The sequence below is a fragment of the Stigmatopora argus genome, chromosome 7, assembly GCF_051989625.1.
Source record: "Stigmatopora argus isolate UIUO_Sarg chromosome 7, RoL_Sarg_1.0, whole genome shotgun sequence".
NCBI classification, from domain to species: domain Eukaryota; kingdom Metazoa; phylum Chordata; class Actinopteri; order Syngnathiformes; family Syngnathidae; genus Stigmatopora; species Stigmatopora argus.
Window position 1 is genome coordinate 15559282 of NC_135393.1, and position 26778 is coordinate 15586059.

The 26778-nt window shown below is 37.7% G+C and overlaps 1 protein-coding gene across 4 annotated transcripts in view; it reads right to left on the reverse strand.

The window, feature by feature from the left end:
- The window catches only part of sgcz (sarcoglycan zeta), a 163769-nt gene that overhangs the window by 100762 nt on the left and 36229 nt on the right, over positions 1-26778 (reverse strand). Inside the window, exon 1 of one of the 4 annotated variants that reach the window (XM_077606135.1) lies at positions 8577-8965. The exons of the other annotated variants lie outside the window; for them this stretch is intronic. The gene's annotated coding sequence lies outside the window, so the exon portion shown is untranslated. Of the gene's footprint in view, positions 1-8576; positions 8966-26778 lie in introns of those variants that run through there. 4 annotated transcript variants of the gene reach the window in all.

Sequence of the window (26778 nt, forward strand, 5' to 3'; positions counted from 1 at the left end):
ATTACGGTTAATTGATTGCAAAGCAATGCATGAAGACATTTTTATGTATTTATGGATTATCATGATATTAAAAGTTGCCTTCTTGTATTTCGCATTGGTCAAAGCAAAGTGGAATGGCTAGAGTAACTTTGCTCTCAAATAACCTACTTCAACTCATTGCTTTAAATTTATCACTCATTTGTCATTTGGTTCTAATTTGACCCTGGGAAGAAAATACTTTTATTATTGTGGTCTTTATTTTTTAAAACATGACTACATTTTAATGTGGCAGTGCTTTCCAGTGGAGCCCTTATTTTGTACATAACGATCACAGCTACCTGACTGTAACTTTCTAAATGCTCCTTTTCTGAACCATAAAGTAAAAATGTGGAGCAGGATGTTTTCAGTTTTTTCTTTTTTTTTATCCTTGCTTGAGAACTAGATTTAGCTGTGTCATACCCCCCTTGCAATGTACCATTGCGGATATTTCAATGGCATCCTATATTTGAACTCCCTTACATAAAATGTTTTTCTTTCTGACTTGGAAATCAAAATGCATTGCATTTACACTCTGACTAACACCCACACTCAAATACCTCATGGAAATACCCTTTTCATCCATACCATCACAGAAAATCGCTATCATTAAGATGCATCTGCCTAATATTGCATAAAGCTTACGGCTATACAGCAGTGCACTAAACATAGCAAAAAAAATTGTTGTGTCGTAGCATCACTTTGAATGTTCCTTCTTGATTATTATTCCTTTAGTTGTTCCCTTATCCATGTTTTTTTGTCTTTCTTAACCATGGTGGCTTCTTCACATCCATTTGTGTGAGTGTAGCACTGGGAAATCGATAGAGAATAAAGTTAAATGGAAGTTATGGAGCTATCTAATAGTAACAAGGTCCTTACACATCTCAGTGAGTCTGTGGTATTATTGCATTAAGTCATTTGCAGTTTTGTTAAATGCACATTTGTATGATTGACTGCCCTTTCGGAGATCGTATGTGAAAGTTGAGTATTGACTGCGGCGGATCGATTATGTTGGCTCAACACGTCAGTTAGTTTACCACCACAAACCACAATCATTTTAGATGAAAACAATGACTTTCCTTCATACACTTGCATTGATTATCCATACGCATGGCAGAAAAATCATCACTCTGCACACGGCTAAGTAATAACTGCAGTGATTTAAATCAACGGATTCACAACACTCATTTCTTCCTGACTAACATAATGAGAAAAGAAAGGTTTAATACATCAGATCATAATCTACTTTAATGACTTGACATTCTAAATATTGGAATGTACTAAAGACATTGTCCTTCACTTTTTGGTTTATTGTGAATAAACCCAACAGCAAAAATCGCATTTAACACTTTTTTTTAGGTTTTTTTTTGGACACGTACAATCCCAACAAATCTGCCTGCATTTCTGGTAAAGCTATATTTGCACTTTCAATGTTCAAATATAAAAGAACATCTGTTTCCTGTACATGGACAAAATATCAGTGGTGTTTGAAAACATCACTGTTATTTTCATGTCAGTTCACAGGCTCGTAAACACATTTTATAAAGTCAATAAAACGGTGTGTCTGCTAACTCGCGTCCTCTATTTATACTGGCACTACAGAGCCATGTTTAATTAAAATGTGTAGGTGCTCTAAATAGATTATGGCTTAAATTGGACCTAGCAAAGTCATCTATGGTGGTAAATGTGCCGTAATAAATGTTGAAAGAAATGATTGAGTGCAGCCAAAATAAAAAGTAAAAAACATAATTCTTATCTTGCAATTAAAACAACAAATGGGGGGCAGTTAGATTATGCATACTTGTTTATTGAACACTGCAGATTATAGTACGGAATCTGTTTTTGTTTTTGTAATTTAAGTATGGTCTATATAGCCATTATTATTTTTTTGAGTGTTGAGCAAGGCAGTGTTTTGGACATAAACATACTGTAATTCTCCAAACAACAAATAAATTGTCTGCACATGTGGGTTGTAGTTATTTAACTGGGGGAAGTGTTCTAATTGGCAGGTGATTAATTTTAACCCTTCACATCAGCGCTCAATTGCTTAATTTTTTCGTAAGGGTCATTGTTTTTGTGCGAAAGGAACGTCACAGAAAAGTTGTTTTTGCTTTTAAAGAGACTATACTTTGAAAATAACCTATCCGGTATATCATTTATTATTATTGTCAAGTTCTCAGTCTTCTGCCAAGGCTATCTAAACTAAATGTGGCATCAGATTTATTCCATCCGAAACGGGTGGGTTACTATGGCAACTGTTGTATGCTTATCCATGTAGGCCAATATTTGCTCAGCAGACAGTTTGCAGTTTGCCTCTGAGCTGGGTAATGACATTGGCCCACCTGCTGTATTCTATACACCAGACAAGATCTATAATGAATGAAGTAAACACAGGCCTTGATAATCCAGGTCATGTTGCTTCACGGTCTTAACGACCTTTGGCATTGTGCCACATAGAAACTTAAGGTAAGTAAAACTATCAATCATGCAGGATTTCATAATATGCTGAGCAATGTGTGGGAATTTTTATGAAGTTTGCTGTCTTTGACATTAACCCTCTTGTTATCGCTCTTAAAATATAAAGGGAGAGAGAAAAATTAGCATAATTATGTAATGTTTGCAAATTCCCCTTGACCAGGCAGAAACATTACTTAAAAATGTGCTATATTGCTTTTTTGATTTCTATTGTGAAAGTGTTAATAGATAACATTTAGAATATTGAATTGTGCAATGATAGGAGACTTAATTAGTGTTTAGTATTAAAATAAATGACTCATTTATGTCAACAAGACTTGAACACTATGCAAAATAAAACACTTCTGTACACGATCTTGTTCCAGAACACAATTTCAGTAGAAGTTCACCACAACTAATAATTCATACAATCTGCTAATCTTGAATCCACAGCTGCTATGACCGTTCATATAAGTGACCTTCACATTCCCAGACTATTTAGTATCTTTAGGCATGTTTATTCCAGTTTAAAGAAAAAAACCATATGTTCCTATACCCAGTGACTGCTTTTTGTTGATCCATTTTTCTTCTCTTATCAGGAATTTGAATCATCTTTTAGTGCAAACTGTGACTCATCATAATGGTGACATGTTTTGTGTCCTGGCTTTACGGCGTACATTGTGATCACGACTGAACTAAATAGCACCGTCGTGAATTTTTAAATCAAGTTGTCATTTCTCATGGGATGTAATCTCGAGTTGTATAATAATAGCTTGAAGTGAAGGTACTGTTTTCAGGAAAGGTGCATTATTGTACACCTACAGATATTGTGAAGGAGGCAGTAAAAATATAATTATTTTTGCATCCTGGAGGACCCCATCGAACGAGTGTGCAGACAAAGACTAAACACAAAAGCATTAAATTCACTATTTTGCTTAATTGTATTTCTTCAATGCAATTCCCTCTATTGGCAAACAATTTAGTGCATGTAAACAGAATTGCAGACAATAAAAACAGGTTAACTCTAGTTCGATAATGGAAGAGTTGACTATCTCGAGGAGTAAGGTCAAGTTTTTTTCTCAATTGTGAATTATTATGGAACACGTTTACTGATATAATTCATGTGTCTAAATATGAAAGAACCATTCTTGGCGGGCTTACTGAATATGTAAATGAACCATTTTATAGTCCCCTAGCGTCCAAATGGGGCAGTCTACACCTCATTTTGGCTAACCCTGATTTTGAGGTGGATGCAAGAAAATGATTGAGTGAAGTTAAAAAGGTCAAAATAGATGGAAGTATGAAGAGTAATAGATGCAGACAAAGAGCCAGCAAAGGAAGATTATGTCATTAAGTCGCACCTATACCGAGAAGCCCGGGGTTGATAGGTCAACTCTTAGCTTCGAGTGTCAAGTATTAGGCCACCACTACCTGCACTTTTGCAGGTAATTGCTCTTTGTATGCCTGTGTGTGTGTGTGTTAAATGAGTCAATTTTGCTGAACCTGCCCCTCATCCATACTGACATGAAGGGAACCGAGGTTATTAAGCCTGGTGAGAAGTCACTGCAATGATGAACTCAACTTTGTTCAAACTCCAGTTTCAATATAGATTTAGGGTTTCAAACCGGTGTCAGAGTTTCAAACTAACAAACTCTAAATCAGAAAATGAATAAATGATGCCTCTATACTTCAAGACTTGTATTAGTCTTAACCACAACATGTAATATTACATCACCTGCCAAGACCTTCAAATTTCTAAACCACTTTTGCGTCCTTCTGACTCCCCAAAATGATAAAGAAGGAGTGCATGACAAGGATAGAAGAAGAAATGAGAGAAAGAGGAAGCAACTGGATGCTTTTAAAGCCTGCATTTAAGATCGCCGCTATGGCAACTATTGATTTCCCACTTTCCTTAATGGACATTATGGCCTCTGTATATCCATCTAAAGCAGTTTGACTCTTACTGGGTTACAAACGCTTTATGTTAACTTACAATAAGTAAAAAGACAAAACGTTAAACATATTGTTCATTTTTAATCCATGACGTTCCTCCAGTATTTTAGTTTTAGTGCCCAAACATGAACACACTTTTCATCAAGTGCATGCAATTCCCGTCGAATGTAATAGGAGTCATGGAAAGAGAAAAGACAACAGGATAATAGGATTATTATTCTCTTTTAATCTGTATGAGTCAGCAGCCCTCCAATTGCGTGCGCATGTGCCTGTTGTATTTAATTATGTTAAACAAACAGCCAATAAGAGATGGAAAAGCTGGCAGCGGAGAGCAGTGGGTAATTGCTTATACAATATGCATAGCATACATTGTTAGTCACATCTTTTCAAGTAGGTTGGAGACAACATTAATATGTCTGCAGTTTCCAAGAGAGTCAACATTCAACACATTATTAGAATATGATATAAGGGAAGGCCACTGAGTGATCAATGTTTTAGAGAGAAAAAAATGTTATTGCTATGGCATTTTGATACGAAAAAGGACATTAAACTGAGCTTTTTACAAGGGGACACTCACTTAGTCTCAACCAAATGAGTCCCATTTTTCCATTTAAGGAACTCACTGTCATTGGTTTATTGAAGTCCTAATGCACCAAGCTGTTTTATCTTGTGTGAACCAATGACTGATTTGACCAAAGAGCCCCGAAGTAGAAGCAGTGTTTCAAAGCCCAAATTGAGCCAAAAAGTCCATTTGATGTCACGGTGAATGATTTTAGGCCACCTTTTTCGCTGGTGTATCCGGTCAAAAGAAAAGACCACCAACATTTGACAAGCATTTAGTGTTAATGGTGTGCGAGTCAGCATTTGTTGCCATTTATGCGAGACAGTTCAGTTCACGCATCATTCATTGCAAGTCCATGACCTGTCTACCTGATGCATTCATCTATTTTATATAACTGGATGCTCCTCAGATATACCGCAATTAGAGAAAAGCACAGCTGAACTGTTGAGGCCAGGGTGACCTACTTCAACATTACGTGGAAGTGCAGAGAAATGAGGGAGCACGGATGCCACACACTGTAATACAATGCAAATAACCATCTAAAAAGCTCCTGTGCGTTAGTGTTTTTTTCAAACCACTAATACCGCTACGGATAATATCCAACGAGAAGTGATCGTGTCAAAGGTAACCAGACATGGCTCGCAAAAAAACATATGAAAGGTTAAAGCCGCAAAAGAAACAACTATTAAAGTCACACTTGTCAAAGATTCAAACTAGAAGGATATTTTTTACTGAGTCTATGTCAAAATGTGTATATACAATATAGACATTTTGAAAAATGAGCATTGATTTTGCATCATTATACTAATAAAACCCAAATTATTGGATTTTAACAAATTGACAAATAGTGGCGGGCGGCCAGGCAGCTGAGTGGTTAGCGCATCGGCCTCACAGTGGGGGATCTGGGTTCAAATCCAGGTCAGTCCACCTGTGTGGAGTTTGCATGTTCTGCGTAGGTTTTCTCCGGGCACTCCGGTTTCCTCCCACATTCCAAAGACATGCATGATAGGCTGATTGGACACTCTAAATTGCCCCTAGGAAGGAATGTGAGCGCGAATGGTTGTCCGCCTTCACGTGCCCTGTGATTGGCTGGCCACCGATTCAGGGTGTCCCCCGCCTCTGGCCTGAACTCCGCTGGGATAGGCTCCAGCACCCCCCACGACCCTTGTGAGGATAAAGCGGTTCAGAAAGAGAAAATAAGACAAAAAGTGGCAACATTCTCAAGCAGATTCAATATGCCTTACTTCACTATCTTTTATTTGGGTATGGTATCTATTATTCATATTCCTCGCATTTTTACTTGCCTATACCTCCTCCAGCTACAACTTTTCTCATCATTTCTCACATTTCACATCTCATCATCTTACTCACTATCACTCTCCCCATTCTTTCTCTCTCCTGTGTGCCCCAAGTTATCTGCTGTAAAGAAGATAAGCATCAGTATTTCAGCAGGGGGAGGAGAGAGAGAATAATACAAAACATGCTGGAGTGAAGGTCGAACTGCCTATGTTATCGGTGTGTTTGTCAGAGTGTGCGAGTTCGTTGTCTTGTGTGTGTGTATGTGATTTACAACCCCATCTCCTCTGTCTTTATCTGTATTCTTATCCAAACCTTGGCAACCTTTCCGCAGAGTATAGACACTCTTCTTGTCCACATATAAACACACACAGTCCTAAAGAAGTACTATAGCAGAAGAGAGTGGCTATAAGATGATACCGTAAAGTACAACTGACATCATAGTTGCTGTTTTTGGAATCTATTTTATTCCTTTCCACCCTTGCTCCATTTGATTGCGTATTTTATGATTTCTCCCCATTGAAAGTTGAAACTCTCAAGTAGTCCTTTGTAGGGAGTCCTTGTGTTTTATATTTATTGTTCTAGTACACCCTGTAATCGGTGTTTTTAGGGACATATTTAATAATTTCAAGGCTGTTTTCTCACAATCTTTCTCTTGAATGATCCACCCAGAGGGAAGACTCCACTAGTTTCTTTCAATCTAAGTTTGACATGTTTGATTCATCATTGCCTTTTCGCTGTCACAAAATAGGATTCATGGACATCTTGCTTGCTTTCTGAAACTGGCAGGATGTTCTGGCCAGGACAAAATTCATTTTTTTCTATTTCTTGTTGTTGTTATAGTAATGTTCTCTAAGCAACACATAAATAGTGACCAGAATTAACCTTAACAAATGGGCTTTCTTCCCATTGTGCAGTGTTCTGTCAGATAAGCATTCCGTTTTTTTTTTTCTTGGTCAAGATTGTTCTGTTTTTGGCTTCCAACTATCAACCACACAGCAACAATGAACCATCTCCCTCACTCAATCCTCCTCAAAACACAAAAGAACTCAGGTAAAATAAGCTATTTCTTCCAACAAGGTAGCATAATCCAAATGATGATGTCACAAAAAATCATTCGATACGCATTTTTTTACATTGGTTACCACATCCTTGGTCTTAACTGTGTTGCATTTACCGTATCTAAGTAGTATTTATTTATTCTTAGTTTGAAAATAACTCTTTTTGGCAGTACTTGGACCTACAGTCTAGTTTTATCACATCAAGGACACTAAAACATTCATATTTTCTCACAGGCTATTGATGCTACTGTGTTTTATTTATTAATTTGCATTTTACACATTTGTTGACATCTGTGAGTAGGAAATATTGTTATTTTCTGCAGTGGTTGTTTTTGATGGAAATCCAGAGGTCAAGGTTTTTCAATCCAATGTCAATGAGTGTAAAACTTGAAGATTATCTTTTGTAAAAGTATTAGAATGAGTTTTTTATGTGTTCAAGTCTGGCGCTGCGTGAGAGAGAAGTTAATATGCATAGCACCTTAACAAATCTTTTCATAAACCTGAGTGTGTTGAGCATCCATTTTCTGTACTACGCTATGTAAGTATGCATGTTTTCACATTTTTATGCATCCGCATGAATTTGCCAGCAAAGCCACACACAATGATTTAGTCAAACACAAGCACATGCTTGGGAGCTTCTTATTTAGAGATAAAAGGCAGCCAGAGGGAGTCCGGTAATTGAAGTTTAGTGCACGAGGCTTAGAAGAGCCATGCATATCAAGGGTAATAAGGAAAAAGTTATTATTCACCTCAAAGATGCATGAATACGCACTCAAACTGGAGAAGATATATTGATTCCCACAACAAAACTCCAAAAGAAATCCATAATCTTCAGCTTTGGACTTCTCTGGCTAAACCAAATTGGAAAGATGATGAAAATCTGCACACGGTTCGGTTGCATAAGCGAATAATCCTTGAAATTGTTGACTTTCACACTCTATATCCTGCAGTCCAACTGAATGGATGAGAGCCCTGTCTGTCTTGCTCTTTGGATGTATTAAATGCATTGGCATGAAAGAGTCCACAATGTGTTCATCTTCCCCTTTGGAACACAAGCGAGAACTGGCGTACATTCAGAGTCCCGTGTAATTCAAAACATACCCTCCATTGCTTCAATGTGGAACAGGAAAGGCAAGATGCAGCATTACATATTTACTGTGCCATTTTCAAAACATGCACTACTCTCAAAAACTTGGACTAAATGTGCTTGGGGGGGAATTTTAAAGGGTACTCACCCAAAATGCACTCTGACCACAGTCCTCTTGATCATGTTGCTCACACTTTTTTTCATGAGAATAAGTAATCACTTAAGAAAGATCAGCAGTACTTTTGTTGCAAGGCTTTAGGTCCAAAAGCCCCGTTTTAAATGTTTAGCGTATCCACAAAAGGCCCAGTTTCCCATCAGGAGATTGATAAAGTGATATAAAGAGACTATAAAAGCTATAAAAATGATTGTCCTCTGAAAAAAGGATGGATTAAATGACTGTTATTAATAAAATACATCAATTACATAAAATAAAGTTAATTTGTTAAGATTCTAGTAAAGGACAAACATTTCAGTCTGTTCTCCATGTCTCCCTCCTCAAACACAGCTGAATCAAACGATCAACTCCTCAGTAAGCTGACCAGAGGCTTCCTGATTATTCAGGTGTGTTGAAGAAGGGAAATACTGAAAAGAGACTGAATAAAAATATATATGATGCACATTATTTAAAAACAAACATCCTTTAAGATAGACTTCTTGAAGAAGGGAAATACTGAAAACAGACTGAATAAAAATATATATCATGCACATTATTTAGAAACAAACATCCTTTAAGATAGACTTCTTACAAAACTTTATTGATATTGCAGTTTGGGGGGGGATTTTTAATGCACTAAAACAAGGCTCATATATATATATATATATATATATATATATATATATATATATATATATATATATATATATGAGCCTTGTTTTAGGGGGGCTTTTTAATGCACTAAAACAAGGCTCATATATATATATATATATTTTTTTTTTTAATTTTAAACATAAATATATATATTTTATTTATATATATGAGCCTTGTTTTAGTGCATTAAAAATCCCCCCCAGAACTCCAATATCAATAAGGTTTTGTAAGAAGTCTATCTTAAAGGATGATTGTATTTAAATAATATGCATCAGAGGTTGTTATAGCTTTCGTTATCCTTTTGTGTATGTATACATATTGTAATCATGAATCACAGCTAGAAGCAGAAGTGTCAAATGTTAGAATTCCAGGGGTTGTGTCTAATAAATGAATTGGCAATTTATAAATATAGACATCTAGGAGACCTTTTAAAGCAGCATCCATCAAATGAAGTTCTGAAAGACCCCGATGTGTTTCATTATTGCATGACGTTAAAATGCCTCTAATGTAAACAAACAATGCCACTTCAACGTTACAGTATGCTGACGGTCTTGGCTTGTAAAGTGGAAAGGCTCTTTTGTTGCTATAGCAACACAGTGCTCATGTCAACATTGCAGTTGTTAGTATTAAGTGTTACCCATCCATTCTCGGGGTTGTTTATCCTCACTCAGGGCATGGTTGTGTTGTAACTTATCCCAGCTGACTCTGGGAAATAAATAAATAGTCATTCACGCTCAACTTTACACTCACATGTGGGGATTCAATTTATATTTGAAGATCTTAAAAAGATGCTGAACGCCAAGCTGAGCATGGATTTTAATGTGATACAATGAAAGTTTCCGCAGTGGATGGGGGGTACAATGTATAGCAAGATAATGTAGTCTATTGATTTAGTTTGGCAGAAAATTGCCCGTTGCCATTCGCAGCTCATGATGGGTGCTGCAAATTTGACTGCTAAGATACCGAGCAATTACACAGGCTCTGAAATGATTGCATATAATGACAGGAAGATATGAAAGGAAAAGGAATGAGTTGAAAATGAAATCAGGCGTAAGAATTTGGGAGGGCTGACTTGATGATTAGATGAAGTCTCATGTGGGCAGGCAAAATGAAAGAATGACACTTATGTCTCTGGAAAGATGACAGTCTGGAGAAAATGTAAATACATGCAAATAGGTGATGTGTGACTTGAATGGAGCTGTTTTTTTTCTTAAATGGGTGCTATTGACTACATTCATTCGAGTTTAGGATCAATTTTTTTAGCCATACAAAATGGATTATTCTAAACCGAGATTGGGCCTAAAGTCAAAATCACATTCTGTCAAGTTTGTCTGCCTTTTTAATTATTGATTGACTCTCTTTGGACAGAATTAATGCAAATGGACCGACTATAACAAGGGTGTCAAACTTGGGTTTGTTCGCGGGCCGCATTAACGTCAACTCGATTTCATGTGGGCCGGACCATTTTAGATATAATATTTAGATATTTTTTTTTATAAATGGATTAAAAAAAACTGGATCAAAAGCCCTAACTATTCAATTTTTTATATGTCTAAAACAATGTTTATTTAAGCTTTTTTTTTCTTAGTAAGGGAAAATCATTTATTTAATCATTTCTTTTTCATTGCAAAAGGAAACCACATTTTTTTAATTATGTTCCATATTAAAGTGGAAAACAGAAAATATTTTTATATATTTTTAGATTTTGCAAGATGATTTTTGACCTAAAAACGCAGAAGAAAATGGATCAAAAAATTGAAATTATTGATTTAAAAGGGGGAAAATCAGGAAATATAATATACATCTATATCTATCATTTTAATTTGATCCTAAAACAGAGAGTCGGCACTCATGATTTACTTTCCCGGGCCACACAGAATGATGCAGTGGGCCAGATTTGGCCCCCGGGCCGCCACTTTGACACCTGTGGACTATAATATACAAAAACTCAGAGTTTGGATGGATATTCCATGTTGTCACAATAAACAAGAATTTTTTTGCATGGTCATTTCCCAATTTGTGATTATTCTTGCCAATGTCAAAATATATTTCACGAACAACCCCCAATGTTTGACCTTTGACCACCACAAAACAGAATAAATAAAAATTGAAATAATGAACACCACTCTTCTCAAAAGAACAACACAGTTGAACAAATCCAATTGCAAACTGAAACAAAAATGTTGCAACATTCAAATCGGAGTCTTTTGGCCACAAGATAAAATTTGTAAGCGACGTCAGAGCTGGTTAAAATAAAGATAGCCACAGCAATTGAAATGGTTTGCCAAAATGTTGGGTCACCTTTGAACATACCTTGAAAAGAAGTAAAGTGTTTAATGAGAAAACTACTGCATGTGCCTGTCTTGAAATCTTTCACAGTGTCAGGCCTTCTGCTCTGATCCTTCTCTTCAGCCTTTAAGGAATTGAGAGAAGGTTGACTCTTCATTCACGTTCGCTCTTTCATCTCGACCCCATCGCGCCATCCTCCGGGGGAGGGCAAAAAGCATAAGGTGGGAGGGGGCAGCGAGTGAGTACCGTTTTTATTCATCCTATGGCCTCACTTGCTCTTCTCCACCCTCTGACTGCCTGGTTCCTCTCCATTTTTCAAGGCCTTATCAGTCCTCTATGACCTACAAACTTTTCTTCACTTTTTTGTCCTTGCTTTTGTCTCATTTCAGTGCCCTGATTTATTTATTCTCGTTTCACCTTACACTTTTTCAAGTGGTACATTGCACTCCTATCCAGTTTTTGGCTAAATGAAAATTTGCAATCTAATTTTGGCTCCTCATTGGCCAAAGTCAGAAAAATGTGGGCGTTCTTCTAGGTCTCCAAAACTGCTGGGTCAAAAATATACATACAGCAACACGAATTAGCAATTTTGGTGACTTAGAAAGTTGTATCAGTGAAATGAGCTTCATAGCATGGCCTTTTAACTTCTTGTGAGTGATTATGAGTGACTGCAGCTGGTGACTTCTCTGAGGCCATTTAAATAGGGCTTATTGGATGCAAACGCCCACAAAACGCTACAATGGGAAAGTCAAAGGAGCTCAGCATGGATCTGAAAAAGTGAATCCTTGACTTGAACAAGTCAGGAAAGTCACTTGGAGCCATTTCAAAGCAGCTGCTGGTCCCAAGAGCAACAGTACAAACAATTGTTTGTGAGTATAAAGTGCATGGCACTGTTTTTCCACTGCCACGATCAGGAAGAAAACGCAAGCTATCACCTCAAAGTTGTAGAAATAACTGGAAACTCAATTTGGAGTTGAGCTGCAGAAAAGAAAAATAGTCCTCACTCCTTTTCTAAACATCCATCCTTTGGAATGGACTACATTTTAAGGCTTTCAGTTGGCATGAGTTTATGAAATTTCCATCAACATAACCTCGGGGATGATTAATACTCCAGTCTAGGATTGATCTCCTTTACAGCATGAGCTCACAGACACATGCATTTGACTTGTAGGACTTTTTCTACCCCCTCCCTATTTTTTCTTCTTCTTCTTGGATTCAAATTAAGAAGGAAACTTCATTACCTCCAAGTTCATCCCCAGGAAATCTTTTCCAAAGCTTCCATTGACTCCCCCTCTTTCTTGGACTGAGCTCAAGTGCCTAGCTAAATTTTGTACACAGGGGGCTATTTGTTTGCCGCTAAAATGTAATGAGACGCAGCGGGAAAACCTGAAAAGGTGGAAAAGAAGCCCAGCGCTGCAACCTCAGCTCGATATCTCTTAAGTGACGCCAAGTCGAACGGTGGCTGCAAGTGGCGTTGGAATTGAGAGTGACGGAGTCGGGTTTTGCTTAAGGACCCATTTTCATCACCTGAAACTGGAATTACCGATGCTAACCTAAGCACAAGCAGCAACTCTCACATAAAAGTATAAATCCATTACTTTGTGACACTCAGGACAGTTTGTACTCCTTGGCATCCTGTTCCAACTAAAAGAGAAGGCAAAGGGATGATTCATTATTTAAAGAGAATGCTTTTATCCATTAACAACACCTACGCAGTCATATAAATGTGGTCAGGAAATACTACTATTGTGTCTAAGGTGCAACTGCAATGTATTCCAAAGGGTAGCTCGTGTATTTGTTTTTTTCTGTGTGTGTTGTGTGTTTTGTTTTAGTGTTAAAATCAGGAAAGAAAAATCACAGTTTGTCCAGCTGGTGGAGGAGTTGGTATGTTCAATGTTCCTCAAATAAAGGCCAACAAAGACCAACAAATCCTAATTGAAACATGTTCAGTTTAAATGGCCACACATTAAAACAACACACAGCACATCTATGAGGAGAAGTTAATTGGAATTTGTTGGAACCATAACAATTGCATACAGGGCAATATCTGTTATACAATGTTTTGTTCAAATGCAAGTTCCTGGCAAAAATTTAATCTGCGTGAAATGAGTCCCCCTAGATCAAGGGTGTCAGACTCGGGTTGGTTCGCGGGCCGCATTAACGTCAACTCGATTTTATGTGGCCATTTTATATATAATATTTAGATTTTTTTAAATAAATGGATTAAAAGAACAGGATTAAAAGCCCTGAATATTCAGTTTTAGCATTTTTTATATATATTTTTAGATTTTACAAAATGATTTTTGAACTAAAAACACAGAAAAAATGATTAAAAAATGTCAATTATTGATTTAAAAGGGGGAAAATCAGGAAATGTAATCTACATCTATACTCTTCATTTTAATTTGATCCTAAAACTGAAAGTCAGCACTCATGATTTACTTTCTCGGGCCGCACGAAATGATGCGGCGGGCCAGATTTGGCCCCCGGGCCACCACTTTGACACCAGTGCCCTAGATCCTTACTGTTTGATTATTAACTGACTTATATAGTAAGTGAATGGTAAACCAACTATAGTCATTTAGCAAACACAAAAAAAGATAGATGGATCAAGATGAACTCTCATTTGCTTTTCCGCTTAAGGTTTATTGTTTCTCTAGCTCCTTTTAATTTGAACTCACGTGACATTCTGCCCTGCCAAATAGACCACAGTCATGCAAAGATCCATCCTCTACAGCCTGGCACCCTTATGGTTCAACAGGATTTCTGCTCATTGCAGCTACAGCTGACAGCTGATATCCTCTCACATATGAAAAGCGGCACCAAACCATGCCAAATCCTGGAGTCTCAATGAAAAGTGTCAAATATCCAACATCTGCTAGACGATGGCAACGACAACAAGATATTGCTCCCCCTACCTCGACAGTTATCTTCCATGTAATAGTTTTGATGAATGAGGAATCGCCAATTCCGTTCAGTCCTTAAGTACAAAATAACTGCCTTTTCCTTCCCATGACGTCCCACCTACGTACATCCCAAAACATCAATCTGCATATCTGCCAGCGGAGAGGGAGCTTTTTTTACAGCTACGGCAAAGCCAAAGGCCGTGATGTAAATTCATTATCATCTGTCTTAAAGATGAGAAGCCAATCTGTCTGAGAGGTGTCTGGAAGGCTTCGTAATGCCGCCATGACAGAATGAGCGGGAGTGAAATGCCAACACAGTCCCAGGAGTGTGCTCTCCGTGTGTGTGTTTTTGTGTGAATGACTTATGAGACAGGAGTGTTTATTGAGCTTGTACGTAAGATGCTTTAACGTGCTCATTACCGCACTTGAAAAACAATGGCATGGGAATTCTTATTTTGTTTCATTTTTACGCGCGCACAGCAAATCATATGGAGCGCAAAAAATAAAATCCCTTTTTTTTTTTTTTTTGCTGTGAGGCCACCCATTCATAGATATTAATCATTATATTTTATTATTACTAAATCATTTATGTGTAGTACACATACACCTGCTTATGGCAGATACAGGTGTGCCCATAGCGAGCAATGATGATGTTGCTCACATCGGTACTCAGTGTGCTCAGGGAGGTTGTCTTTCTGCCCAGACAAACAAAAAATTAGAGGGAACATTGCCGTTATGTGCTCCAATGAGAGCACCCGGGCCATTTTTGAGCTATATTTTTTGACCCAAGAGCAACATTTACATTTTAAGCAGCCACACGTGGACATTAAGCATTTGTCTAGCTAAATGGATGGTGACAAGGTGAAACATAGAGACCAATTATCATGGACAGTGATTTAAAAAATGCGTACAAGTACCTTGAGTATTATGTTAAAGGGATTAATGCAAATTTCTATTGTATCGGAATGTGAGTGCAAATTGCAAATGGCTTGCAATTTTGGCTGCGTCTTTCTTACAAGTGACTCGAAGGTCGTCGTGACATAGCTCAGAGTTCACTTTTAATCAAGACTTTAGACTTTCAAAGCCACGTTTGGCTGCATATGAAAGCTTTGAATTTAATTGAAGGCATAGTGTTGATGAATCAAGATTCCTTCTCAAGACAGGAATGATAATCTTACCTGAAATAATTAAAAAAAAGGAGCTTAATCCAGTTAATTACGAACAGAAAGTGTACAGAAAAAATATTGCCTACTAATAATAATATTGCTGTGGAATGGTGTGTTTTGTCAACAGAAAAATAAATGCAATCTACTGTCTGTTACACTCAGTTTGGTTTATTTTTGGACCAAAAACACCCCCACAACCAGTTAAGGTGAATTTTACATTTATCATTGTCAGGAGAGGGGCTTTCTTTTTAATGAGGGAAAGCTGGCGGCCAGTGCCATATTTTACTTGAGTATTTTATTCTATGACAGCGTAATAAATTAACAATGTTTTAGTTTATTGAATAAGCAAGTTGTGTTTGTGTTCATTTGAGCGTGCAGAGGTAGGCAAATAAAGCATTATGGGAAATGTAGTCTTACTAACTTGAACAGAGCATGTTTGAAATTTTGCAATTTTTCTGTCTTTTCTTTTTTTTCTTGCTTTTACTTGTCATTTCCCGAAAAGTTCTATTGTTAAAATTGGGGGAGGAATTCTGCCTGACTTTAACAAGATATTTTATATCAGTAGTATACCTTTTGCTGTGTTTTACATTCCTCTGTGCACATTTCTGGCAGACTCAATTTGATGTCATGTCTTGTCAATTACGTTACACTAAGAAAGGGGTGCGGCAAGTCAATTTTGATGATGAGAAGGGGGTCCAGGGGCCATTAGTTAATTGAAAAACGACTCTAACGGGCTGATCATATTTAAAATGAATGCCAGTCTCATTTCTTTGTGAAAAAAAATACATATAGTGAACTTGTTAGTTAAAAATGGCCACTCTTGAATCTATGGTTCTTTTTTTGGGTTGCATACTCATTGAAAACAGTGAAAAGTATTTTCAAATCATTAATTTCTATTTTATTTGTTTGTCATATTTCTTCCACTTTATTTGCAACACACCCAATATGAATTTCTTGATATAGTTATTATGCCAAATCAATATTGAATACAATACGATTATTTTTGCCTTTTGAGGAATCTGTTTTGTATTCAATAGTCATTAATGAGGTCAGAAAAGTCACTAAATATTGCGTAAAATGTTGCCATTTGTTTTTAGATCTCCTGTAAAACCAGCAAACTTTGTCTTGGCACAAATAGGTTTTCAATCCTCACATAAGGCACCTATTTTCAACAATTCTATCCCTCTGCTGAGCTTATTTGGTAAAATGACAACTTCCCACATTCCTCATTAGTCTTCTAAGCTGCCAAGAAAAAGAAAAGGCTGGTGAGTGAGAGTCTGCGGCAAAGATGACAACTGGCTGGCAAAATGACATTCACTGGGGACAAAGGAAGAAAGATATGGAGTGAGACTGAGGGGAGTAAATAATGATGGGCACGGTGTAATGGAGGATTGACACGGTTCTGAAGAAGGAGAAGAATATAGGCTATGACAGTGATGAGTGGGGTGAAAAAGAAGTAGTGAAAAATGGAAGATGGGGTTGCCACTTAAGTAGTTTGTGTTTTTTTTTTTTACTGGGTAAGCCTGCTCTTACGGAGTGTCTCTCTCATGCTGTGGAAAATGTGCTCTTTTGTCTACGGGCCATTGAATCATTATCTACGTATGGGTCTGGGTCAGACCACATCAAGTATCATTATATCTCTTTGGTCTACGTGCCATTGAATCATTATCTACGTGTTGGTCCGGGTCAGTCCACATCACGTATCGTTATATCTCTTTGGAGGTAGTTTGGCTCATTCTTCTTTGAGATTCCGTTTTAATTCTGCAATACTAAAGTATTTTCCAGCATGGGTTGATTGTGTAATTTGTGCCACATCGTTTTAGTCACATTTTAGTCCAGACTGACTAGGATGAACTTTTGAGCCAAAAAGACTTGAGGAGTTTCAGAAAATAAAAGAATTTGTGGCTCTATACATCACACCATGTTCTGCAGATCAGTGTTATTTTTCTGAAATGACATTTATGGCAGAATTAACAAGACACTTACTTTCTAAAATCTTCTTCCCAGGCTATATGATATTTTATTAAAAGTCTTGGTAATCACTCAGATGTTTTTTGAACTTCTTTTATTTTCGTTATAGTGCTTTTCGCTTCGGAACTCTGCCGTGGATGCAATATTTGCCCAGACTTTAAAAGCCTTTTCCAGTTTAATGTTTAAAATACGACAATAAAAAATAAAAACATGTCATATGTATCCCATACAAATCACCATATCTTGTGATAGCCGTGTTTAAGCTGCAAGTGAATCCAAGATACACTTCTCTACAGACACAAAGACAAAGTCACACCCATTGATATACCCTAAAAAAATATTGGTGATTCATCAAAAACAAGCATGATTGATTTTGTAATGAGGGACTGAGCACCCTGGCGAAGTAAAGTTCAAATTAAGCTAAGCGGGGCAATAACATGTCATGAAAGAAAGCCAAGATCAAAACACCTAACTTAACTCTTTGGCCCAAAGGTCATCGCTTGGCCTCGGTCATGATATTATCTTTAATTGGGACTGTAGCCTTCTGCAACCGCACTGCAGGACATTAGGTAAATGCACTCACTTGACATGGGATACCTTTCCAGCATGGAGTAAATTCCATGATGAAGATTTCATGCAAGCATGGCAAAAAAATCAATATTTACAGCACTCAAATTGCAGCAGCAAAATACCCGCACCTGCAGCATATTTTATTTTCTACCAGCTCCTTTTAAATGACCATTGTACCCCGCTTTTATCAAGGTAAGGAGGAGTAATTTGGCGCTATCTCTTTCACTTCCAGCCTTGCAGATTGTTATTAAGGTCCAATTTCTTCCTCCTGCTCTTTGTACACAGTCCCTCCCAAGGTTAGCGTCGACCTTCTCAGTGATTCACCTCAATTTACCCTGAATTTCAATAACTCCTGGGGTTAAAACAATCAGAGAGAAGAGTACATGCAACACTTAGGTACTAGGGACAAATTTACACCGACTGACTGGCTTTACACACACATCACTACACACGCCAAAATCCCCTTGACCTTCCCTAATGCGGGGTGTGTTTGGAATCCACACCCTTGGATCTTTTCACCTTAAGACAGAGGAGACACGCTTATTTATCACTCCGCTTAGCTTGGCCGCCCGCCGATTTACACCACAAATACACATTCAGCCTGAATACACACAGATGGGAACAAGCAGACGCGAGACAGGAAATGTGAGCCAGATAAAGCAAAAAAAATAAAAGAGGAGACCCTGTAATGTTGGGTTTCTTTCCTGAGAAGATGAAAGAGAGGATCAAACACCCGCTGCTACGTGATCCAGGAAATGTCATGGCTCCCCTGATACAGACACTCACAAACATAGAAAGCAAGCCTAGACATACAGTATTTAAATTTGGCACGCTTAAAGGCAAGATGTCCATTTTTCCCTGCGTGTATTTTTATGTCCGCGTACTGTATAATGCCATCCACGCTGTCCTCTGAGTAATTAATCATAAAGCAACTCGGAATATCTTAAAAGCAAAACCATCTTTCTTTTCCCTTTAATGTACCTATAGGGACGCAAAAAGGAATGGAAAACAAGGTCACAGCAATATTTAAATGAGTTCCTCAATTACACTTGGCCTTATCACACCAAAATAAACATGACTTAGTGTAACCTTTAAGATGATAAAAATCAGCTGCTGATGTCCACTGTGATGAACACTTTATCACATTACAGATAACGATTGGACAAAACAGCGCTTTCTGTGTTAACAGGGGGGAAAATGTAGGTTGTTCGGGCAGGGCAAGGTCAATATGGATTGGATTATATACCGTATTTTCATGACTATAAGGCGCACCGCATTATAAGGCGCACCCTAAATGAATAACATTTTTTTCCATATATAAAGCACACTGGATTATAAGGCGCCCTGTCTATTTTGGAGAAAATTTAAGTATTTGAGATTAAATTAATTAAGAACTATTATTTAAAAAAGCTTAATATTAATCTGTAGTTTGTAAGAACCAAAGCAACTATAGACAAAAATAGATTTTCTAGACTGTAAATTGCACTTTTTTGGGCCCATGACTTAGTATTATGTTTTTTTTAGGCTAGAGTTGTTTGAAAAACTGTTATTTTTAACAGATGCCTATTTAGCAAGTTGTTCTCCATTTTACTATTCTTACTTTAACATGTTTGTTCTTGGTTTCAGATAAAATGAAGAATTGCCCTCCCTAAAATGCAACTTATACTCCAGTGTGATATATATATATTTTTTGGGGGGTGGAATCTCGAATGTATGTTGGCTACATCTCGTGTTTTTGATTCGTAAATGTGCACACAAACGTGTTTGCCAAGACATACAGTAATCCAAGGCTCACATACAGAAACGTACGTGAGCTTCTTACTTTTTGAAATATGCTTCGGGGGTGCATAATCACCCTTAATCTGCTCATGAGCAGAGAAATGTTTAGCATACTTGCTGCAACCATTGCAATCTGCAATAACATAAAGACTAACACAGAATGGCTCCATCTTACTGTAATTCCAAATTTACGTTAAAGACGCACAATTTTTAATCGACGCGACGTAGTTAAGGGTAAATAAATGCGCTAGGCTGAAATTTGAATATCACATCATGGTGATTGTGGGAAAAGTGTATGCATTTTGTGTGCATTCTCAATGCAGCTCTACAGACTATAATTCAAGTACAATATGTTCATTTGCATGCTATTCATGTTATTTATAGAACGACGTATAATCGACTGAAAGGATTTTCTAAAAAGTTTTGCCATTCCTTATGACATGTGTCTCTTCCTGTAGTATCATTACATCACAGCTGGCTTCACCTCCCACCAAGCCATCAATCACGACAAATTGAAAGGGAAGGGGGGGATGGGTGGAATGGAAGCAATAGTTTATAGCGCCCTCTTATTAATTCTCAAGGCTGGTAGGTAAAAGGATTGCATTGGTTGAAAAAAAACAGCAAAGGAGAAGTTGCTGCATAATGAGGTAGATTCAATTCAATGTCAAATTGCAGATTTTGGCCTGCTGGTGAATATCTGCGGTGAGGAGAGCAAAAAGACGAAGGAGATTGGGAGATGGAGGGAGTTTCTGAAAATGAGGGGGACGGAGGTGAGTGGGATGTTGGAAAAGATGAAGGGAAAAGAGCGTTGGCAGAAGGGGAGTAAAGATATCAACGAATGAAAGGTAGAGGAGTGACGATTGGGAGGATACGACAGACAACATGGCTGCCCACTGGTGGAAATGCACTGACGTTGGATAATTGGATAAAAAAAGGACTGGTGTTTTGGACTATAAAGGGCCGCAAATTGTGTTTATGTGCAAGACAGGAGCAGCCACTGTACGAAGGAGTGAAGCAATAAGCTGTAAAGCCTCACCTGTCAAAAATAATAGGGGGTGGGGGGTGCTGTAGGGAAGCAACCATGGATCGGAAAAAAGGGATAGAGGTCACAAAGTGAGGTTAAGAGTGAAGCGGAGCTGAGGAAGAAAAATATCAGCCAGAGAGTGGAAAACAATGACTAAACAAGGAGCCAACAAACAACAGAAAAATGTACTTTCATCGAATTTAGAAGTTGTTATGTCGTTATTTCGCAATGGCATGCAAATGGTGCACTTCCATTGACCTTGATTGCTTGCATAGGCAATTATTAAAACTAGTATTTCAAAAAAGGCAAGAAGTTATCAATTATTATGGTTGTCCTAATTAGGCACGAGCATATCGACTTTTTTACCTTTGAGAATCGGAAACCTGCTTGATGCCCTCGTGCACGAAATCCAAGTTTTCTTGAAAGGCGGATTATCATGATCATCATTAATAAGCAAAATGCCAGCAACCCTAAGCCTGCCTCTATCTAATAAATCCTCCCTGATCCACAATGGAGCGTAATTAATAGCGACGGCAGGGGAGTTGTGTGGTGCTCGAAGGTTGGCTTCCACTGGGCATGAGTTAATAAGAAGGTAGTAAAGGAGGTATGAAAACAGACTTGCTCCCAATTATTATCTCTTGTGAGTAGGGATCAAAACTTTATCAAAACATTGTGGAAGCGGTTTAATACCTAACAATTCATGGATTACACCAACATGGACTGACAAGCAATCAGTACAACCTCTGCATTATTTTTTAAGGGGCAAATCAGCTTAAAATATGACATTTTGACATTAACTTACTCATTGTGTTGTTATACCTACCATTCACTGTGGGGATCTCTAAAATATATATTCTCATTTCCATAAAATAGTTATAAATTATTTCAACTCTGAACTATGAGACCGACACACTAACCAGCCATCCACTGTTAATTTTATCCATTTCCAGAGAAGTGTAAATTGATGTTTTCCCCCATATTGTATACATTTTTTGATCATTAAAAATTGTGTACGCCATGCAACAAGTTTTGTATGGGATTTTTTAAGTAAGGTTTTTGTAAAACTGATCTTGTTTTACACAATTACGGCTCTAATAAGATTTTTACGTTAACTTACTAATTGTGCTATTTAACCATTTACCTTGAGGGATCTCTAATATAGATATTCTCATGTCCATAAAATAGGTTTAAATTATTCTCAACTGTGAACTGAGGCCGACACACTAACCAGCCATCCACTTGTTAATTTGATCCTTTTCCAGAGAAGTGTAAATTGATGTTTTTCCCCATATTTTATACGTTTTTTGATCATTAAAAATTGTGTACGCCATGCAACAACTTTTGTATGGGATTTTTTTAAGGAAGTTTTTTTGTAAAACTGGCTTGTTTTACTCAATTTCGGCTAATAAGGATCGTCTCGATCACTAATAGCAGACGAAAACATCATCGCCAACTGCTAATAGTATTGTCGTGATTTAGGCATGATATGCGCCCCTTTCACCCATCCACATTTTCACTATATAAATACTATAGCGCGTCAGAAAGGCGTCCACCTTGGAGAAAATTTTAGACTTTTCCGTGCGCCCTATGTGACTAAAATTTGCCGCATTGAATTGATCGCGTAATAAGGGGAATTGCAACCATTAATAAGGGTAGCGCTCAACTATTCCTCAAAACACGCAAATAAAAAATGTTCATCTCATCCTGCAGTCTTCTCCAAACACGCACAGTAAAAAAATGGCATGACCAACTTTTCAGTGAAAAGTAAAACTCATCCACACGCATCAGCCCAAGTGCATTAGAGTCTGCCTGCCTCGTAGACTTCCCCCACGTGTTCCATCTCACTCACTTCTGGTGTTTCTATTGACAGCCTCCCTGCAGCTCACCCTCTCAATGATTCATGCATGACTCACGGTACTCACAGTCAGTGTAGCTACACTCGTCTTTCCGTACCGCTGCTGGAATCAGAAGCAACAGGTTGAGAGACACGCCGCCTGTAAACCTTGGCGGCATGGGCTCCAACTCGCCTCCTGACCATCTGAGTGGGAGGACCGAGACTGTGGAAATTGGCTACCCCGAAATGTTTCGTGATCCAAAGCCAAACCGTCGGAAACAAAAAAACACAGCTTGGAAATTCTTCCTCTTGGCAGTCACGATTGGAAAGCCATTCTGTTTCGAGTATTCATGTACATATGTTTAGGGAGCTTGTTGTTAGTCCGTTGTTCCGTATTAGAATAGAAGCATCAATCCAGTTCTTTCCGTGTCATTTATTGGCTGGTGCTTTTGGTTTGCCCTGGCCAAGAGTATAAATTGCTCCTTGGACAGCTCTCGTCTACCCTTGATAATTTGAGGCAATATCCTCCAAAATAACAAAAGACCCCATAAAGCTCCGAAATATCCCTTATTAGATGCGAATCAAATAAAACGCATCTAAATGAGTGCTCTCCTAAAATATATGCAAGGTCATCCATTGTTTTGTGGAACAAGCAGGTGCCCAGTTTGGACCTGATACTGTTAATTCTGCTGAAATGGTGGGAGAATATCGACTGTACACACTAAGTATGGGAAGGGCCTTTGCTAAATGCACTGTTTGACTTTTCTAGAGGGCGAAGAAGATTAAAAGGATTCAAATAAATCTACAGAATAGGGATTCAATCCTGTAGACTTGACCTTGACTTGGACTTTTTGAGGCCCAATAGTTGTTATGGGATTAAAGATGTTCACTTAACCAGAGCTGAGCACCAAACATTATAGAAACAAGAACTAAAAGGCCCTCGTGGTTAATGGGTAATATACACTTTCACCTGAACAATGAACGTTTATTTATTCATTCATTTTGAGACCGCCTATCGCTGGAGCCTATCCCAGTCAACTATGACAACCAATCACTCATAGCTATGGACAATTTAGAGCACATGTGTGAAAGTGGCGGCCCGGGGGCCAAATCTGGCCCGCCACATCATTTTATGTGGCCCGGGAAAGTAAATCATGAGTGCCAACTTTCTGTTTTAGGATCAAATTAAAATGAAGAGTATAGATGTATATTAAATTTCCTGATTTTCCCCCTTTTAAATCAATAATTGTAATTTTTTAATCAATTTGTTTCTGTGTTTTTAGTTCAAAAATCGTTTTGTAAAATCTAAAAATATACAAAAAAAGCTAAAATAAACAGTTTTAGATCTATAAAAAAAGGGAATATTCAGGGCTTTTAATCCAGTTCTTTTAATCCATTTATATAAAAAAAAAATCGAAATATTATATCTAAAATGGTCCAGCCCACGTGAAATCAAGTTGACGTTAAAGTGGCCCGCGAACCAACCCGAGTCTGACACCCTTGATTTAGAGTGTTTAACCACTGTAGCGTGCATTTACTGGGATGCAGGAGGCAACTGGATTACCCAGAGAAAACCCACACAGGCACATGACGAACATCCAAAGTCCACACAGGAATGTGGAAACCAACATGGCCGGAACCCTCAATCTCAGAACTGTAAGTCCAACAGTTAACCACTCTGAATTAACCCTGCCTGAAACAGTTAAAGACACCTATTCCAATACAATACATTTTTTAACTGCAGCCATAGTTAAAAGGAACAAATAAGGTCCAATACATTTGTTTTAGAACTGACATAGACGCAATAAGCCAAATAACATTGACATGTCCTGGTACAACTGATTCCAAATCTTAAGATATGCCTTTTGGGTATTGAGTAATATATGCTATGTAATCAAATTAAATAGCAAAGCACATGGTTGGGGGTAAAGGTGTAAGTAAACGAGGGCACATTGTGATAAGCAGTAGTCTCTGCAGGAGACGGAGAAGAATCCTTCCCAAAATGCAACAGATGATTGCCTTGATACGTGTGCAAATGCTCCACAATTCCATTGAAATGAAAACGCAACCCACAAACTCATTGTGCCGTTGTGTCACAGCAGGCAATCTAGACATTATTATAAAGGTCTAATTGAAGCAAGGTGGCTTTACTAATCTAGCATGGCAGAGGTTCCCAGCCATGCTTCCATCTTGTTACCATCTGTATTAAACATGTCAGACCATGGATCCAATTCTATCTTTTTATTTTTTTATTTTGCGACAAGGAGTGACTTAGGGGTCACAGAAGACTATTTACTTCTTTATCACTAGTGAGAGTAATCTCGGTCCCTTTACAATTTCTAATATACCTGCAGCCATTTGTGTGGCAGTTCACACATGCACACACGTGTGCATGTGCACACAAATCGGTCGACCCAACAGGTCGACTGGGAGCCTTGATTAAAGTTTTCTTCATGTTCAGCTTCAACCGGGGTTAATATTCAACGAGGTCGCCCTCTCTTCTTCATCCTTGCTTCCACAGGCTCAGTTAGATATATTTAGGTGTGTCAAATTTTTCATCTGCATGAGAAAATATGGTAAAACAGCTCCTACAAAAATGTCGTCTTTCTTGTCCACTGAGCTGTGCAGAAATGGTGGAAATCAGCTTTTGTTTCTTACAGGGAAGGGGAACAAGGTAGTCTAGATGTGGGGGTCTGTGTGTATTCAATGCTTCTTAGTATCTCTAAACACAAATAAAAATTAAGTGATTATATTCAGAACATTTTATGACTTCTGAACACACAATCAATGTGATTTTTTTTAATTTTCATGTAATTATTATTATTTTTTACAATATCTATATAATATTTTCAAAATTCAGTCTCTAAACATCAGAAATCCAAAATTTAATTAATGCAAAATACAAGCAAATAAGATGATGTCCCAATACTGCTTTATCTTGATTTAATTAAGTATTTTTTAAACCTTGTGTCAGTGATTAACTGTTCAAAATGAATGAAATTCTGTTGAATAACTTTGTCAATTACAGTATCAAGTGAACGCTATGGTTGGTTAGTGCACTGTAATTGCTCAGCTTACAATGTTTCCAAGTTATTTTGCCCTACAGTTTGCTAGATGGCACAAGGCAACAAACTGACCACATTTTAAAAGTACCCTTTACACAAAAATGTAAATGGATCATCTGCAAATGAATTATTTTTCATGGATGAAAAAGAAATGGAAGTCAAGTCGCAGTGGTTGACAAAAAAAACAGCTCGAGAAACAATTGCGCATTTGTTACATAAAACAAAATCTCTTGCTTCATAATAGCCAAATTGTTCAGTGCTTGTTCATATTTTTATAGCTTCCAACATTAACAAAATGTTTTTGTTTCCATCTGCCAATGAGCATTAGATTCCCATCATGAAACACCGCTTTACTTGGCCGAGATTACAAATTGTCAGGTATATTAAAGTAGGACTCATTTGGCAAATGAAATCACTCTGTCAGTGAAATTATTGGATAGAATTTCTATTACTAATAAATGATTTCCCTCTCCTGTCATCCAGCGCTTCAGCTTTTGATATTTCCATCTAAAAACCCTGAACACCCTCACATATGGCATTTTAACCACAAGTCAGTAAAACATGATGTTTTTAGGGCGTATTTGAATGCATTAGTCACTTTTTTCATGCTAGTTTCCGATTTCTACAATTTGCAGATAAGCAAAGTGAACAAAAAAATAGTACTCACTTGGATTTTCCCTATTGTCAGATGTTAGATTTTCCTTGGTGGGAGCTCCCACTTAAATGTTTGCCACATGATATGCATGACCACCCTCACGGGGTGAGTCACGGATTAACGCCTTCGTGGGGAGTCTAAGAATACACCTCCTTCCTCCGACTCAGCTGGCTGACATAATGTTACCCACTAGTGCCAATGTCAAAACCACACAAGGGCCTGGAGGTGCCTCACAGCATGTGAATGTGCTTTTGCTATTTTCACATTTTCACGCAGCACATTT